The sequence below is a fragment of the Lactuca virosa genome, chromosome 4 (genome assembly GCF_052849685.1).
Source record: "Lactuca virosa cultivar CGN04683 chromosome 4, Lactuca_virosa_CGN04683_v6, whole genome shotgun sequence".
NCBI lineage: Eukaryota > Viridiplantae > Streptophyta > Magnoliopsida > Asterales > Asteraceae > Lactuca > Lactuca virosa.
The window spans coordinates 323773186-323792730 of record NC_136429.1 but is presented as its reverse complement, the minus strand read 5'-3'; the positions used below and the strand labels follow the sequence as shown (position 1 = coordinate 323792730).

General features: G+C 40.2%; 1 long non-coding RNA gene across 7 annotated transcripts; it reads right to left on the bottom strand.

Moving 5' to 3' along the window:
• Positions 1-272: 272 nt before the first annotated feature.
• On the bottom strand, positions 273-2899 carry LOC145108522 (uncharacterized). Of its 7 annotated transcripts, none has more exons than XR_013708339.1 (7): positions 2576-2899; positions 2258-2503; positions 1994-2082; positions 1829-1895; positions 1290-1382; positions 1048-1203; positions 273-526 (listed from the first exon to the last, which is right to left on the bottom strand). It is a non-coding gene; the product is annotated as an uncharacterized LOC145108522 (long non-coding RNA). The 7 variants fall into 7 exon arrangements; XR_013708342.1 differs by having other exon boundaries at positions 1290-1362; XR_013708338.1 differs by lacking the exon at positions 1829-1895 and having other exon boundaries at positions 2576-2896.
• Positions 2900-19545: the final 16646 nt, after the last annotated feature.

Sequence of the window (19545 nt, the reverse complement as noted above, 5' to 3'; positions counted from 1 at the left end):
ATTTATTTGTATATGACAACTAATTTTTTTGCCATTTATAGTGACATTTTAAAAAATGTATATCGCAATAACGTAAAAGAATATCTTCTACAACTCCAGTATATATTTATATAGCAACATATGTAATATTTCAATCTCATTGAAAAAGTCTTTATGTTTGATTCTGAATCAAGACTTTTATACCAATTTAATAATTTCAAGATGGACCCCACCCGTAGTATTATGAGACTATTAGAAACAAATTAACTCAATAATCTATTATCAACATGCTATTTCGTAAAAATAAACCAACTCACTAAACAAATTTTGAAAATTACAGAGCCAGATCGAATTTTAACTAAATACAAGTCAAAATCAAAATAACATTTATAATTTCCATCCTTGTAATCAAGAGTATCCTTCAGATAAGAAAACCCAATGCTAAAATTTTTGTTAAGAGATTACGTAATGGATGTTCATCACCGATCAATGAAGTCTTCACAAGGGAGTTTTCTTGCCCTTCCAACAACACTGATATCTTTCTTGCCTGTAAAATTATTAAGATTTCTATTAGAAAAAGCTGAACATATGTTATGATTACATCAATAGAGAAGCAGAATACAGAGTTTGGCGCATTTTAAAGGCTTCAAGTTACTCTTCTGTAGGTTGGAGTTTGGATACAATCAAAAACATCTTTAGGTATTGACTTCTTCTTTTGCTCATAAGGGGCGGGGCATAAGTCGTATAAAAATCAGAAAATGGGATGATATATATCATTATAACAGACCATCCACTCAAATCTTGTACAAAAACCATAAAAGATAATATCCAAATCGATCAGACAACATGCTAATCTCATATCCAGTCCTCAGATACAAAATTCAAAACAAATCCATAAAAAATCATATCAAGATCTATTTTTAACTTCAATTACATGAATGTTTGTTGTCATGTGCCATCAAACAGAAAATTACATCTACTTCTCATTTGCTACAACCACTCTATCACGAAAGTGTGTTAGCTTATTCAAGAAATTAAAAATTTTGTGTATTAGCTTATACCACATACCTAATATGTTGTCATTGCCAATAAATAGCCTTTTTGCAGACCTGCATGGTTATACATGGACCAGCATTTCGTCTAGGTTTGCACACATATGCCTATTGATGTTGTATATCCTTGCCACCTATAAGGCTCACTGGAATCAGGCAAGGAACTCCATGTCTGCAATCACACAACAAATTTTTTAATTAATATTCTAATACATACGTCTCTAACATTTCGGTGAAAAAAAATATGATGATGTTAACTTATTAGAAGTCAAGAAACCGAGCATTGTTTGCTACTCCCCTCTATGTTAATAGAACACCAACTTCTTTTTACCTAAAAAAACATGAAATTACCTGTAAATTTCATAGATGCTTATTAGAAAATGCACAGATACTTTAAACAAAGAGTTAAACAAAGAAATCATTGACAATTTTATTCAAATAATAAATGTTATAGGATGCAACTAAAACAAAAAGAGGTTCAGTAAACCATGCAACAAAACCAACATTGCTTTCTGCTTTTATTTATCTGAATATTTTGGATATAATTTTCTTGGATTTAAAAAAGAAAATGGTAATAACAAAAGATAGAAACTTACCTTCCACAAAGTATTAGTTTAGCATCCTATATGGTTTAAAGACCAAAGTTGTAAAGAAAATTCTCATAATGGATTTTTTGGTTAAAAAAAACATCTCTTCACAACACTTGCAGGGAAATTCTTATATTGGTTTTTCATATGGTAAATCAACAAAGGTTACCATGAATTAATTGGCAATAAAAAACCAGTTAAAAGCATAACCTTTCCAAGCACTTAGTTTCGATGAGTAATTTATGTGATCCTAATGTGAGGATAATAAGGTTTCTATCTGAAAAAAAAATTATTCGAAAATCAAATACTTTTTTCCAAATTTTTGTACCATTCCACTAAATTCTTAAAGTAAAAAGACAATATGAGAGCATGAACCTTCCAAAAATGAGAAAATGGATCTAATAAACGATTTTTTCATCTCATCAAGGCTTAAATGAAGGAATGCAGTAGAGCCTTGACTTCACCTATTCACACAAAGATTCAAAAGGGTAAAATATTTACAAAGATTAAAAAAAACTCATAAGCTTCGTTCTATATTATGTATTTTCAACCATTTTTTATCAAAGTTGGTTACTTTTAGAAGTAGTACAGAAAATTATTCTTGAAACGAAAAATGAAAACAGGGGAAGAAGGGATTACATTGACATAGAGTGGGAGAGATGTCGATTAGTTTCTGAATATTCCACGGGTGCAACCCTTGAGACATAGATGTTGGTGAGTATCAGGGAGACGACGATCAATTATGGTGGTACGAAGGTAGTAGTGGTACCAGGGAGGCGACGGATCTAGGGTTTTGAGTGTGTAGACGTTTCAGAGTTATGAAGCCCATACAGATCCAGTTCTTTGTCGTCGTCATCATCCCGATGAATCGACTGCTTCGCAGACCTGCAATCGTTAGAGTAATAGAGATTTATGGAATATGAGATTGAGAAAGCGTGAGATAAATATGATGCCTACCTTTAAATATGTATAGAGAGTGAGGAGAAATGAAGAGGCACTACTACTTTTTTGCATCTATGGTTCCGGCTGAGAGAGAACGATTGTATCAAGGCTTAGGTTTCAAAGGATTTTGAAAATGAGGGATTTGATCTTGTTAAGAAATAAGGAGAAGGTGCCGAAGATTGGGGAAGAGATGATCCGGCTGATAAGATTGGGTCAATTGTTTCACCGATTCAATTGGCTACAATATAGTTTGATTAGATAAGATTGGGTCAATTGTTTCACCGATTCAATTGGCTACAATATAGTTTGATTAGATAAGATTGGGTCAATCGTTTGACCGATTCAATTGGCCACAACATAGTTCGATTAAATAAGATGCTAAGCGAAGTATTGTATAATGTATAAAGTTACTGTATATATTGCATAAAAGCTTCTACCTCTTAAAATTCAACATTTAAGGCTAAATGTTTATCCTCCCTAATAAATAAAGAATTTTTTGCTACATGTCCTCTTCTCCTTCATTTGGACACATCACATTTTCTAGAATTTTTGAATTTTCTATTTTCCACTTATCATTTTATTGTATTTTTCATTTTATTAAATTAAAATTCCACATTTAATATGTAAGGGAATATATATGTAAGGTATTTATTAGAAAATGTTTATATATGTAATGTATTCAATACATTAAAGCCTCATTAATTTTAATAATTCAATTTTTTTTTCATTTTTCTTATAAATTCAAACTTTTCAAATTGTTAAAATTTCATATTTATTTTTTTAAAATAAACTCATGTAATACATGGGTCTCACACCTAGTTAAGGTATATATATATATATATATATATATATATATATATATATATATTACGCTAAGTCGCTAAATGTCATAACAATTTCAAATTTTGTATATATTCCTTAAATGATGAAGTATATATTATTAAGTGCTTCAGTGAAACCTCATAATTAAATATGGGAAAAATGAATATACCTTAAGGTATATAAGTTAGGTACCTTAAAATCAAAACTCTGTCGTTTAACTAGTGTTTTTGACTACTTTTGTGGGAAATAAAAATCGATACGTGAATACTTCCTAAAAACACTGAAACCTATCGTATACTTACTAAAAACACTGAGTTGGACTGATTTCCGGAGGTGCTCATGTTCGCTAGTTTAGCTGATTTCGGAGGTGGTGTGAATCCTTTAGTATTTCAGTGTTGGAGCTTTTCTTATTGCGTCTACGCATCAATTCTTCCCAATAATATTAATCACGAAGACTAATAAATTAAATGGCCATTATTTCGAATCGATTGGGGTAGGCATTTTTTGTTTTCATCTTCTTCACTTTTTTATATAGGTGTGCATTAGGTAATTTTTATAGATTGGGGTGTTTGAACGATACCATGTTCTATGGTAATTAGTTTCTATGTATTTTATTTTCAAATATAATGTCGTTGGTAATGTACACTATGTGTTCGATTAAATGCCTTAGTGAAATCTTGTCTCAATATGATTAAATGCCTTAGTGAAGTCTTGTCTCAATATGCATAAAAACTGATTCTTTTGCTGAAAAAATGCAATTTCGGGTACTGATTGAATTAAGTGACTGTGTTACTAAAAAATTGGAAAGAAAGTACTTTGATTAGGTTTTTCGATTTAATCGTATACGAAAATTTTGGATAAAAACAAGAAAAAGGAAAAAAAAAAAAAAAAAAGGAAATCTTGGACCACATATCATATTTGTTGCTATATTATGTTTAAGTAAGTTTTGTTTGATGTCTAACACTCTAACCCACAAGGCAACCATAGCAGTAGGCCATCTTTTTTCAGGAAATCATCAAAATGTGAATAAGTGTTGTAATTTGATCAGCACCAGCACCAAGGTTGAATTTGATTTTTTGGGATAGGGACAAAATCGTCCAACAAGAGGAAAACCCGTCAAACTTATGTGTAGATTAATCCAACAATAACCAAAACATTATAGATTGCAGTTTAACATGTTTGGGACAAGGGCAAAATCGTCCAACAAGGAGCTGAGGGTAAGGATTCATAATAATTGAGTTGATTTTGGTTTGGTTTGAACTTTTAAGATGTAATTTGTATTTTTCCAATTATATTTCTTGGTTTTTTAATCAGCTCAGGTGAGTGGTGCTGATGGGTGGGAGGTTGTTGCTGCTCCGGTACCACAAGCACCACAAACTGAAGGTGAACCTGCAACCGGTTGGGAATGAGACAAGATTGTTCTTATGTGTTGAACTTTACTTTTTGTCTTGTTTAAAACTAAGTATGCTAAGACTAGTTTTATGATATGAGTATTTTTAATATTTTGGAATGTTCAAAATTTTTGACGGTTTTGTTGTGATAGATTTAATTTTGCTTTTAGATTTTGTTTGAAAGGTGAAACTTGATTAATTACTAAACAACAAATGTTTGTTGACATTTTGTGAAAAAACGAAAGTGTGCTTTTTGTGATCAAACAAAAGTATGATGTTATTTTGGTGAAAAGCTTGTAAAATAATATAAACGAAACAATAATTAAATTGAAACAACACAAAAGATTTGACAAAAATCAATTTGATTAATTAGATTACAAAATGCATCCAATTACAAGTAGAATTACAATGTACAAAAGAATCATATGAACCAAATGAAGAATAAACATGTTAAAACCTTAAAACCCCTTATTCCCCTTCCTACTCTTTATCTAAATCTTTCTTTGTACAACCTTACTCCAATCAAACTTTAACTGGAGTCCCAACTATCTGAATCAGTATGCTTGTACAAGTGCTTCCATTTCAGAAATAGAAAATTATCTACTGGCTCCTTACATTATTTATCATTTTCTGGATCAAATAAAATCACTGTGAGAAAGTTTACCATCTCCACCATGAGCAATCGTTGTGTTGTTAACTAATTTGTACAATATACATCCTGAAAAGGGAACTTCTTTAGATTTAGAAATTATTTCAGCAAGATGTGATCAAGGGAAAACATACATCCTGAAAATTAAATATAGAAAATAAGATTGATACACTTTGACTTTTTTTGGTCAACCATCATACATTTCAAATTCAAAAGAAACAAGGTGCAAAGATTAATTGTTGTCATTGCTTCAAAACCCGGTGTCATTGCAAAACAGGCGTACAAAGCTTTTTTTCTTATCTAGAATGACCAAGGGGCAAAAAAAAATTAAGATCCTAAAAAACCATCAAAAAAAGATTAAAGAGGTAAACTAACATTCCAAAATTCCTTTGTAGCTTGTGGGTCTTCTATAAAAACAAAGTCGGTCCCACGATGAACTCAAACATCAAAGTTGGAAATTTAGGCAGGTTTTTTCCATTAGTGTAACACCCATAAAAATTGAGCCAAATTAAAACATTTTAATTCATTCAAAAACCATTAAGTTCATACATCTCGTTTTCAAAATAGTTTAAACATCAGAGTATCCCCCAGAACCATATCGCATAAATCATAAAACATGAGGAGCGGTACGATCACGCCTTCGCCTTGCCACGATCTCCTGAACTACCTGAAACAATACACTAAACTGTAAGCCCGAAAGCTTAGTGAGTTACCCCCAAAATACCAACCACACATAAACATACTCATAACATATCACAAATAGAACAGCCATGCACATTGGGTCTACTGTGTGACTGGTCCGCCCGCACAGGGCCTTCAGTCCACCTGGTCCACCCTCCGAGTCTAGCCATATACATCGAGTCTACAGTGTGATTGGTCCGCCCGCACCGGGCCTTCAATCCACCTGGTCCACTCTCTGAGTCTACAGTATGACTGGTCCGCCCACACCGGGCCTTCAGTCGGCTTGGTCCACTCTCCGAGCCTCGGCACGTCTGGTCCGCCCTCTTGGGGCCTTCAGCCTATCCGGACCGCTCGTTGGGCCTTCGGAATATCCGGTCCGCCCTGGGTATGTTGGCCTACAGCACAAAGCAGGACCCGCCTCAACCCAACCCCCGTCAAACAACCATGTGCACATAAACAATTAATCGCATATCAAATCCTTAACCAGACAAACAGTCTAACAAATCACATAGCATATCAACATCCTAACCAGGATTCCGACCTAACCGGTCACTAGCATAACATTACCCTATATACCGGGTACCGACCTTAACCAGGTCACTAACATAACAACATCCTAACCAGGATGCAGATCTAGCAAAGCAATAACATAACAAACAATACCCGGATTTCCATCCGATGGCCGGCCTTGGTGCCGTAGACCCTATCGATATAGTGAGGATAACTCACCTGCAATTGCCGACTGAAGAGATAATACCAAGCTGCTCTGACCACCGACACGAACTCCACCACAGAACACTACCAAAGAACCAATTCCATAAATACCAAAATTACCAAAATACCCTTGGAAATCAAACTGGTCAACTCTTGGTCAAAGTCAAATTCCTCAGTCAAAGTCAACCTTCCTGGTTGACTCTACTCGCCGAGTCAACCCGTCGACTCGTCGAGTTCTTATACTCAGAAAACTCCCATAACACGACTCAACTCGCCGAGTCGCCCCAAGACTCGTCGAGTTCAACGATCTCGGAATCCCATCCTGTCCAACTCACTGAGTCGCCAACCGACTCACTAATCCAAAGCTTTAACCAAAAGAGGTTGGGTTCTACGACCAGACTCGCCGAGTCCAAGAACAGACTCGCCGAGTCCAAGGCAATCTTCAACAGACTCGCCGAGTTGTTCTTCCAACTCGCCGAGTCCATGCACATGTTCATACAACTCGTCGAGTACACCCATGTGACTCGCCGAGTCTCTCCAGTTCTCAATCCATACAGAGGCTTTTCGAGCCATGCAGGGGCTCCAATCCATAGATCCACTCTTCTACAGTCTAACCCTCACATAAAGTTGCAAACTTTACGTGAAACCAAGGAGATATAGGCCCAAAACACACTAGGGCTAGGGCTATGGACTATGCGGCTTCACCAACAACTCTTAAACAGAAGCTTTATGACATTATGGACCATCACAAGCCTAGATCTGAAGTAGCAACCTCAGATCTAAGCCTCTAACTCAAAATAACTCACAATCATACCAAAAATGCCCCAAATCTCAAATGATAATAGATCTAGATACAAAAGAGCCCAAGCAACAGATTAATACCTCCAATATATGCTCCAACTGAAGTAGATCCCGGATCTACACCACTCCTTTGCAGCAAGTCTCTTGATCTTCAAGCCCCTTTCCAAGATTTTCTCCTCCAAGGCTCAATTCTCTCTATTAATAGAGACTCACTCGAATCTAGGGTTTTCTGGAATCTCTGGCGGAATAGGAGGCTGGGAGAAGGACATAAAGTCCTTTAAATAGGGTGCAACCCTCGGGATTAGGGTTTTCTCATTCCAGCACCGACTCGTCGAGTACGTCTTCCGACTCGGCGAGTTGGCCACTTAATCCGCGATCAATCCCGCTCCGACTCGACGAGTAGCATACCTACTCGTCAAGTAGCTTCCTTAATTTACACTTAGCACCCTCCAACTTCTTGCTTCCGAACTTGGGATGTTACAATTCTCCCCCACTTAAATTAGGCTTCGTCCTCGAAGCCTGCGGCAACACAAACTTCACGATGATACTCCCACAATGCATCCACTGATCTCACACCGACCCAGATTCCTTCAAACACAGTTATCGAATCCCTAAAATCCATCTCTTCCCTTGCAGGGTCCTGATCAACTACTTCAAGCCGGCTACCGACTTCTTTTCTCTGATGACAACACTCATCAACTAAGTGCCACCTGAAGACACTACCTTACTTCCGTCTTACGCATTCATTCGCCACCTGCGAAAACTGGATACCATTCTAAACCACCGGGTCTTGACCCAGTATTAACTCGCTATCTTTCGCCCAACTTGCGCTACCTCTATTAACTTGCACCGATGGAAACTCATCCCGTTTCCTCCCTGGATCAAATCCCTTATCGCGCTGACATGATGGAACATTTCACAGCTTCCGAGCAACCCTCCTGAACACCCAGCTATAACGTTCATACACATCGTACCTAGACCAATCAGCCTCGGGCTGGAAGACCAGGCACGCCTACGATGGTCCAGCCATCCCTAGGATGGAACACCACTACATCCATAGCTCATGACCACAACCATAATTCGGAATCCAAGGATCTACCCTTGCATCACTTCCGAGCTCCCCTGACTCCGCGTCAGTGTTGACCGTTCCACAACCTCAATGGGCATCCAACCCGTATGTGCTTCCATAAATCTGGTACAATCCCAATGCTTAATACTAAGCACTTTCGATCATCCATTTACTCCACTGCCTTCCTTTAAGAGGACCCCCACTCCTTCCGGAGCTACATACCTTTCCTTTCCAGGAAGTCTACTCAACAACCCTTACCACACCTATAAGTGCCACTGAGCTAAACTCCACTCTACACTATCCATGTAGAGCAACTGCTATTCTCGAAATCCCATATACTCCGAATCCGATCACATAACTAACAAGGCCCACGCACGGCCTCCAGCCAACTCCATCATCATGATTAATACTTGGGGCTAGACCATATCGATTACTATTGCATGGCGACATATTCACTCATTCTCCGCATACCGATCTACTAAAACATACAGAGTGTTCAGCATGACTGGACCGCCTTACCAGGCCTTCAGCCTATCTGGACCACTCTCAGAACCTTCAGCATATCTGGACCGCCCTCCTGGGCCTTCAGCCTGTCTGGACCGTTCCCCGAGCCTTCGGTCTGACTGGTACGCCTTCCGGCCTTCAATCTATCCGGACCGCTCAAAACTATTGTACGTCACCCTGAACCATCCTTCCCGGGAATCTCTCTCATGCAATCTGTTCTTTCCCTCTTGGGGTTCCGAACTCCAGCTCCGTTCCCGGAATCCTTTCCATGGCCTAAACCCAGGCCTCACATCGACCAACTACCTCACCTGAAACCATGGTCTGTTCCCTGCCCCACTTGTCTATCACTTGCTCCAATCATCCCACACTCTCGGCTAACAACACTGATAAATCTAAGCAGCTAACCAACCCTGGATACTTGCTGTTTTACCGGAGAATTTTCCAATTCTCCCCACTTAGTGTACCAACTACTAACTTCCGCTGACAAACCGGCATAACTCGATCGACCTTACTTGATAAAGTTCCCCCTCTTTTCCGGAACTAAATCCCTCCGGAGTGAGCAATCTCCGCAGAACACTCTCCTGACATCGCACATCCCGAATTCCAAGGAAGTTCGAATCCCAACTGAACACTTCTTGCATCGCAGTCGCTATTCCTAGCAACGAGATCGTATATCCAATCTTCCGATCACTTATCCTCTTGGATGCTAACCGACTACAACCCCTAACTACTAAGATCCTCAATCATACCATGATTCATGCGAAAAAGGCGAACATATTTACAATAGCACATAATCAACAAGATAACAAGATATCAAAATGGAAACATACCCGCAGCTGCATCCGGCTCTGCCCTGACCTCCTCTGCTGTAAGCTGGAAATCGCGTCCCTGAGCTCTAGGAGGCTCCGCTCCTCCCTGACCTCCACCTGTAATCCTCAAAGTGGCCGGTGCTGGAGCCTGCACCGGTCTTGCAACAAGCTGTGGACAGTTGACCCTCAAGTGTCCAACCTGATGACAATGATAACAGATCCTCCCATCCTGAGCCGGGACCGACTGACGGCAATCGCTCGCATAATGCCCCTCTTTCCCACACTTGCGACACGCACCACTGGACCTACAAACTCCGGCATGACCCTTCCCACACTTCTCACAAGTGTGGCTACTCTGACCTCCAACCCTAGAGTCAACGGTTTTGGACCGTTTCGGCGACGGCGGCTGCGACTGCACCGGGGTCTGCCTCTGTTCTCGCAACTGCAACTCCATCTCTAACTCCCGCCGCCTGGCGGCCTCCTGCAACTCTAACAAGGTATCACACCTCTGCTTGGACACAAACTGCCTGATGTCCCTCTTGAGCATACTCAGATATCGGGACATCTGAGCCTGCTCCGAAGCAAACTCCGGGCAAAACATCGCCTTCTCAGTGAACATCCTGGTGATCTCCGTCACCGACTCTGAATCCTGCTTCAGCTCTAGGAACTCCTGAGCCAACCTCTCTCTCTCTACCCGCAGAACATAACGAGTGCTGAACATCTCCCGGAACTGATCCCAAGAAACCGCAGCCCGCTGCGCATCCGAATAAGATCACGTAGTCAACCTCCACCAATCCTTCGCCCCGAGCCTCAAAAGGTTCAGAGCACACCTCACCCTCTGATCAGCAGGGCATGAACACGTGAAGAAACATCCATCCACGTCTGACAACCATCTCATAGCAACGATCGGATCCTGAACTTCATCGAAAGTAGGGGGCTTCGTATTATCGAAGTCCCGATACTGAAAACCTCGACCGGTTCCTCCCCCTGCCGCTGTTAGCCGATGTAGCTGCCGCGGCAGCCGCCTCCGCAAGAGCTGCATAGCGCTCATCAAAGTACTCAACCATGGCGGTCTTGATCTACCCAAACATCTCCGACAACTCAGCCCGGAACATAGCAGCAACCTCATCATGCAGGATCTCACGAATCCTGGCATCCAACTCATCCTTACTCATCTGACCAACGACCTCGGGTGGTACTGGTCCATCCTGACCACCCTCTCCTGATCCCGATCCCGAACCGGATCCTGACTCGAAACGTCTTGCATCCGCCATGCAACAATAAACCACAAGAACCTCAGATACCTCGCATAACTGCCGAGAACTAACCTCTACCCAACAACCTAGGGGTTGTGACTTCCTTGACACGCGTATGGGTCCTGTGCTTTCAGTAGTACGGGCCCATACTACCTTCCACACCTACCCATATTTCTCTCAAGTATCACCACAACGCCCTAAGCACAAACATACATAGCAAGCACTCAATCCTCACCCCTAGAGGAATACTGAATATCTCATATCAAGAAAACCCTAGGCTAGCAGGCATCACAAATCAGGCAATTCTATCATGCAATTCCTGAAGATCCCTAACCTAGTACTAGCATGTTGTTCTAACATATCACATAATCAAATAACTTGTATGGTATTTTGAGGTCTATTTACTGGCTCCGGCTGATCGTACCCTCTACGTCCTCCTTTACTTATTTTGGAAACCTTTTGAAAACTATTTTTCGAAAATCTCTCCTTGATTTGAGACTGGATTCACACGAATGTTCCTCCAATTCACTTAAACCAAGGCTCTGATACCAACTTGTAACACCCATAAAAATTGAGCCAAATTAAAACATTTTAATTCATTCAAAAACCATTAAGTTCATACATCTCGTTTTCAAAATAGTTTAAACATCAGAGTATCCCCCAGAACCATATCACATAAATCATAAAACATGAGGAGCGGTACGATCACGCCTTCGCCTTGCCACGATCTCCTGAAGTACCTGAAACAATACACTAAACTGTAAGCCCGAAAGCTTATTGAGTTACCCCCAAAATACCAACCACACTGTTGGGTCTTATTGTGTTGCGTCATGGGCTTGTGTTTTGTTTCTGGATTGGGCCTGTCCATCCGTGATTATCTAGTAGGGTTAGACTATATATAGTGCATGCATGTATGCATTAGTTAATGTTCGTGATTATTATCGTTTATTGTTTTGTAACCCTAAACACCTCTACAGTCGAAGTTCTTAATCGAGCTCTTCTGAGGTGTTAAAGCATTAATCATACGACACATTCAAAGCCATTCTTGTGTTCATAATTACGTTCTTAATTGTTTGTCTTCATAGAATCTATCGATCCTAATTGAACTTTGTTTCAACAATTGGTATCAGAGCAGGAGACTGTGTGATCAATACACATTCCTTCTGTATTTAGAATTCTTTAGGGTTTCTGCTTTTATCGTATAAATAGAAGTCGTCTTCTTCTTATCGACGGCAACTCTGTTTCTGATAAAACCCTAATCTTAAGTTTACAGGTCTGATTCTAGCAGCTCACCATGTCTCACGAAGATTCGCAAACAAATCCCATCAACATCTCAAACAGTATTGGATCCACTACCAGGATTCCCATTCTTTACACTCAAGATTATGAAGTATGGGCGCATCACTTTGAAGATTACGTGGTTGGATCTGAAGACAATGGCTATCTCATCTGGGAAGCTATCACACTTGGGCCGTTTGTTCACTCAGGAACGAACACGACAGTTAAGTCCCAAAAGGAATATAACAAGCTGGTGGCGGATGTAGACAAGATGCCACAGGATGAGAGGGACAAGTTGCTGTGTAACGTGAAGGCCATGAGAATGATCAGATTCTCCTTGCAGTCTGACACTTTTCGGTTAGTTGGTTCATGCACGATGGCCAAAGAAATCTGGGATAGGTTGAAAGAACTTTATTCAACCGATGAAGATCTAGAACACTCCATTCAAACCTTGCTGCTGTCAGAATTTGGAGTTTTCGAACAGAAACCAGAAGAAAAACTGATACAAACTTTTGATCGGTTCAATCATCTCCTTAGTAAGATGATCAAGCATAGAATAGAAAGAAAGTTGATCGAGCAGAAGGTAACCTTCATGAACGGTCTGAGACCAGAATGGATGGCTGTGGTTTCAACAGTGAAAGCACATGAACAGTTTAAATCTTACTCACTAGCGAAACTTGTGGGAATACTTAAGTCCCATGAAAGTGTAGTAACCAAAGAGGCGAAGGTAGTTTCTGGTGTGGGATCGATGGCTCTTGTCTCAAAAGGAAAAAGCATTGCAGAAGAAGAAGAAGAGTCGAATATGTGTAAGTGTGACCTTACAAGCGAGGAGTATGCTATGATGGTCACCAATCCAAAGAAGTTTGCACGAAGAAAATTTCCTGTCAACAAGAACCGAAACTGGCAGGGAAGTTACAGTTCTGAGAAGGTGAAGCGAAAAATTCTTCTCAAAAAGTTGAAGACAAGAAGGAGAGCAAGCTTGCAGGAGACTCTGGGTTCGACTGCAATTACTGTCACGGCAAGAACCACTTTGCCAAAGATTGCATGCTGAGGAAAATGGCTGAGAAAAGGGATGGTGAAGACGATGAGGCGTACTACATGCGCAAGTTGGAAGAGATCAAGAAAAAGAAGGCAACTAACAGTTCTATGAATGCCTTGATTGTGCAGGAGAATGCAAATAAATATGAGTTCGGTGGCGTTGAAGTTTGGTCAACCGATTCTGAAGATGAAGAGGTGAGAAAGCCCACTCATGGAAGAGCTTATGTGGCAAAGGATGCAGGTTCGGCTGGAAGATGTCTGATGGTCACAGCTGGTGGATCAACCGAAAGTGCAAGTAAGGAGCCGAACCTAACTGAGGACAAATGCTTTGCAGCCAAGCCCGTGAGCGAGAAGATCAACGACTGTGATCGGCTGATCAAAAAGGTACAATCAATCCTTGAATCACTTAAAATTCTAGTAACAGATTACGAAGAAGAATTAAATGAATTAAAATTTAAATTTTCTAACTTAAGTGGTAGTCTCATGCAAACTCGCTTAGCGAATTCTAACCTAACTGACCAACTCAGCAGGGTGTCTTCAAAAAGTGAGGAGAGAAGGATGTGGATTGAGCTGAAGGAGGCGGAATTAAATAGGGCTAGGGATGAAAGTATTTATTTGCAAAGAGACAATTTAAAGTTTTTAAAACAAATGAATGTTTTTTGTTTAATTGCTAAGCGCTTATATACTAATATTGCTCAATTGCATTTAAGTTGTGAGATAGGGAAAAAGATTCATAAGATGATCTTACCCTTCCTTGAATTTAAGGAGGATGAGGTCATTGCTGAGTGTGAATCAATAGTGTCCTCAGAAGAGACATCCATCCATTACAAAATCGGACTGGACAAGATAGAGACCTTCATTGACTCTAAGGAACATAAATGTATGCTCAAAAATCTTTTAGATGAAAATGATAGGTTAAAAATAAAGTCCGAAACTATTCAATCATTTGACTCGTCTAACGCCAAATTAATTTCAGAAAATAAAATGAACTTAGAAAATACGTCTGAATTTGATGAGGAAAGTGAGATTAGCGAAATCTCAGTAGAAGACGTAGTTGACTGCTCTGAGTTTATGAAAAGCGAAACCGAGAATGAGAAACCCCTCATATCTGAAAATTCGGTTGAATTCGCTCGCCTGTCAAGAGACAAGCCACATAAACTCAAAGAGAAAGCCATGGTTTATCAAAAAGTTCAAACTGTGCCGAATCAGGTCTATGCAGTTACCGGTGTCACTGCAAAACAAACAGCAGAGTTGAAAATCTTGGTCGACAAAGACAATGTTGAAGGGTGTGACGATTACTTCTGGTCAGCCCCTATTGACAACGCAGATGAAACCATAGGCTTGTCTGAGCAAACTTCATGGAGGGTTAAAGGAAGATATGTTGTTGAACCCATCAACAAACCCTCGAGTTTCGACAAACCGAGCACAAGTGGAACAAAAGAAATCCCTATAGAACTAATGAAAGAACCGACAGTTCCAACTAAGACAACCGAAACTCAAAAGGAGAAGCCAAAGGCTAGCTTCAATATCCACAAATCTCAGAAGGAGTTAGCTGAACAGAAACGACAAAGAAATCAAAGATACATGAAGAATCTGAATGAGCGAAAACGCCATTGGCAATCTCAAAATCCCAACTACGTACCTCCTAAGAAAGAATCAATTGACAAAGGAAAGGAAAAGCTAAATGGAAAAGAAAATTTCAGTCCAAATTCCTACTATTCCAAATCTCAGAACCGAAAGTCAAGTTTCAGTCCAAACGTTAAGACCAACAACCAAACGCCTACTTTCGGTCCCAACAAAGGCACTCAGAACCGAAAGTCAAGTTTCGGTCCAAACGTCAAGACCAACAACCAAACGCCTACTTTCGATCCCAACAAAGGCACTCAGAACCGAAAGTCAAGTTTCGGTCCCAAGTCTAGTTTCGGTCCTTCCAACTCACAAAGCAAATCAAATTTAGTGAAGGACATCAAAGGAAAGGGAAAGCTTGAATCTAATTCTAATTTCAAAAAGTCAGCTAACCCTCGGATTCAAAAGAAAACACCAAAACCATCTAACAACACACCATCAAAAACACCAAAAATTAAACAAGATAAAACCAAAATCAAGGTGTACACCATCAAAAGAAAAGATCAATCAACTCTAGTTAAACGAACTTATTTGGTTGATGTTTCTACTGCAATTCCTTTTTCTGTAAAAGACTCACCAGGACCCAAGAAACTTTGGGTTCCTAAATCTGCTTGAATTTGCAGGTGATCAGTGACGAGCAGTTCGATGATGAATGATATATAGACAGTGGCTGCTCGCGTCACATGACAGGAAGGAAGGAAGAGCTGAGGGAGTTTCGGTCCCTAAAGGATGGTGGATGTGTGAAGTATGGCAATAACTCGTATGGAACAATCAAAGGATATGGTATGATAACCAACGGAGACTTCTCGATTCGAAAAGTTGCGTATGTGGAAGGATTGCAGCATAACCTCATCAGTGTGTCACAATTAGTTGTGGGAACAAGTTTGAAGGTTTCATTTGATGATGAGGGCTCTGAAATAATTGAGAAGCAATCCAAAAAGGTTTTGTTGAAGTCTGAACGCAAGGGAGAGATGTATCCTTTAAATCTCAACCCAATTCGAGGAAAACCAGCAATATGTCTACTATCAAAGGCAAACACTGATGAATGCTGGTTGTGGCATCGACGTCTATCGCACCTGAACTTCAAAGACATTAATAAGTTGGTGCTTGGTGATCACGTTCGAGGCCTTCCTCTTCTCAAGTTTGACAAGGAACATCTGTGTGCAGCGTGTGAGATGGGCAAACAAAGCAGAAAGAGCCATCCTACACGAATCAATACAAAGATTGTTGAAGCTCTTGAACTTCTGCACATTGACTTGCTATCGAAAGCTTCGGTGGTAGTAAGTTCATTCTTGTCATAGTAAATGATTTTTCTCGCTTCACCTGGGTTTTCTTTCTTAAACAGAAATCAGATGCAACTCCCAAACTGAAGACGTTCATCAAGCAAGTGGAAGTACAGCTGCGAAAGACAGTGAGGAATATCAGAAGCGACAATGGGCTGGAATTCAAGAATAAAGATTTTGAGGATTTTCTGGCAGACAAGGGGATATCTCACAACTTTTCAGCCCCTTATACTCCACAACAGAATGGGATTGTTGAAAGACGAAACCGTTCTTTATGTGAAGCAGCCAGAACTATGCTCAGCTTCGCCTCTCTTCCACTATACTTTTGGGCTGATGCAGTTGCAACCGCGTGCTACACTCAGAACCGATCTTTGCTCAACAAAAGATTCTCAATCACTCCATATGAGATCTTAAACAATCGAAAGTCCAACGTCAAATTTTTCCACGTGTTCGGTTCAAGGTGTTTCATCTTTAATTCAAAGGAGAACCGAAACAAGTTTGACGTCAAAGCGGATGAGGGAATGTTTCTTGGTTATTCACTCACTTCAAAAGCATACAGAGTTTTGAACAAACGCTCCAAACGAATTGAAGAAACATATTATGTAACCTTTGACGATAATTACATGAAGAAAGTTCAAAGGAGTGAAAGTGCCTTAGGTGAAATATTTCCTGAATCAGGACAAGTCTCGGTTCCAATATCCAACTTGTTTGATGAGTACATTTGGTTATTTGATGAACCAGAGAAAGCAGCACACTCAGAGGCGAAAGCAGCAGACAACAAAATTGACAATCTCAAAAAGATCATAGATGAAGCTGCCAAAGAAATGGAAAGTGAACCTCCTAAACCGACAGGTGGTCAACCCTCAACTGACTCTCCAAACAACGGTTCAATGTTCAAGGGGGAGAGTTCACCAGCACCAAAGACAACCGAAATGTCTTTCGAGGGGGAGAATCCTATTCCATCCCCAACTCATAAAGGTCCAGGCGAGGGGGAGCATACAACTCCAAACCCACCCAATAATAGTCCAATCGAGGGGGAGAATCCGACGTCCACAAAGGATGACAACTCTGGCCCTGACACAGGTTACACTTCGCCAGTCGAGGGGGAGAAAGAGAATACAACTGACGAAGGTGATCAATCAGAACTTGAAGAGGAAGTAAATGCAGAGTTGGATCCAGCCTATGATCCAAATTATCCTCCATTAGTGAAATGGACCAAGGATCATCCCAAAGCACAAATCATTGGTGAATCATCTGAGAAAGTTCTCACTCGTTCTCAATTGAAAGCGAAACAAACTGCATTATTCTCTAAAGTTGAATTCTGTATGTTTAATTCGTTTGTCTCCAAAGTCGAACCAAAAACAGTTAATGCTGCACTTGATCATTCTGATTGGGTTCAAGCAATGCAAGATGAGCTTCATGAGTTCGAACGAAATCGAGTTTGGAGGCTGATTCCCACACCAAAGGATGCTTTAGTGGTTGGCTTGAAATGGGTCTTCAGGAATAAATTGGACAAAGAGGGGAACGTTATTAGAAACAAGGCTCGGTTGGTAGTTAAAGGATATTGCCAAGAGGAAGGGATAGATTATGAGGAAACCTTCGCTCTAGTAGCTAGATTGGAATCAGTTAGAATCTTCCTGGCATATGCTGCTCATAAAAACTTCGAAGTTTTCCAAATGGATGTAAAATGTGCTTTCTTGAATGGAGAACTAGAAGAAACAGTGTATGTTGAGCAACCTCCCGGGTTCGTGAACGAGAAATTCCCTGATCATTGCTATGTGCTGGATAAAGTCGTATATGGTTTGAAGCAAGCACCGGGGGCCTGGTATGAAACTTTAACTCGCTTTCTGAAAATGTCAAAATTTAAGCAAGGTTCGGTTGACCCAACCTTCTTCCGAAAGAAAGAAGGCGAACATCTAATGATAGTTCAAATTTATGTCGATGATATCATCTTCGGCTCCACGAATCCTAGCTTGACAGCTGAATTCAGGAAGTTGATGGAGACTAAATTTGAAATGAGCGCAATGGGTCCAATTAATTTTTTCCTTGGTTTGAATATTAGACAGGGACCAGAAGATATCTTTATCAACCAGGAGGCATACACAAAGAATTTGCTAACAAAATTTGGTATGACAGGAGACTCGAAAGTAAAAGTTCCTATGGCGTTTGGCACTAAGTTAACACCTTCTCTGGAAAAACCTGTTGTTGACATAACACTATATCGACAAATGATAGGGTCCCTTATGTATCTACAGCTAGTAGACTGGACATTATGTTTTCTGTTTGTTATTGTGCCAGGTTTCAAGCTAATCCAAGAGAACCTCACATGGTGGCGGTGAAAAATATTTTCCGTTACCTGAAGCGAACCTCATCTCTCGGTCTCTGGTACCCTGCTAGATCTGGATTCTTCATTCAAGCTTTTTCTGATGCTGATCTTGGAGGATGTGGTCTGGACCGAAAGAGCACTACAGGTGGATGCCAATTTCTTGACGGTAAACTTGTTAGCTGGCAGTCCAAGAAGCAAACCTGTGTGTCACTTTCAACAGCCGAAGCTGAGTATATAGCTGCAGCATCTTGTACCTCTCAAGTAATATGGATTCAAAGTAAACTAAGAGATTATGGGCTGAGTATGAAGAAGATTCCTCTCTATTGTGACTCAGAAAGTGCAATAAGGATTTGTCACAATCCACTGCAACACTCTCAGACTAAGCATATTGCACTTAGATATCATTTCATCAAGGATCACGTAGAAGATGGGAACGTGGAAGTACATTTCGTTCGGTCCTCTGATCAACTGGCTGACATATTCACTAAAGCCTTACCTGAAGCGAGTTTCAATAAAATTTTACAAGGCTTGGGAATGATGGAAGCAGATTCGGTACCGAATCCTCAAATCTCTTACTAAAAATTAGACAAGCGAAATAGAGCGAACGCTCGGTCTATTTCGGTTCCGGATTTTTCGGGAACCGAAATGAACCGAACGCTCGGTCTATTTCGGCTCCATAATTTTCGGGAACCGAAATGAACCGAACGCTCGGTCTATTTCGGCTCTGGAATTTTAAGG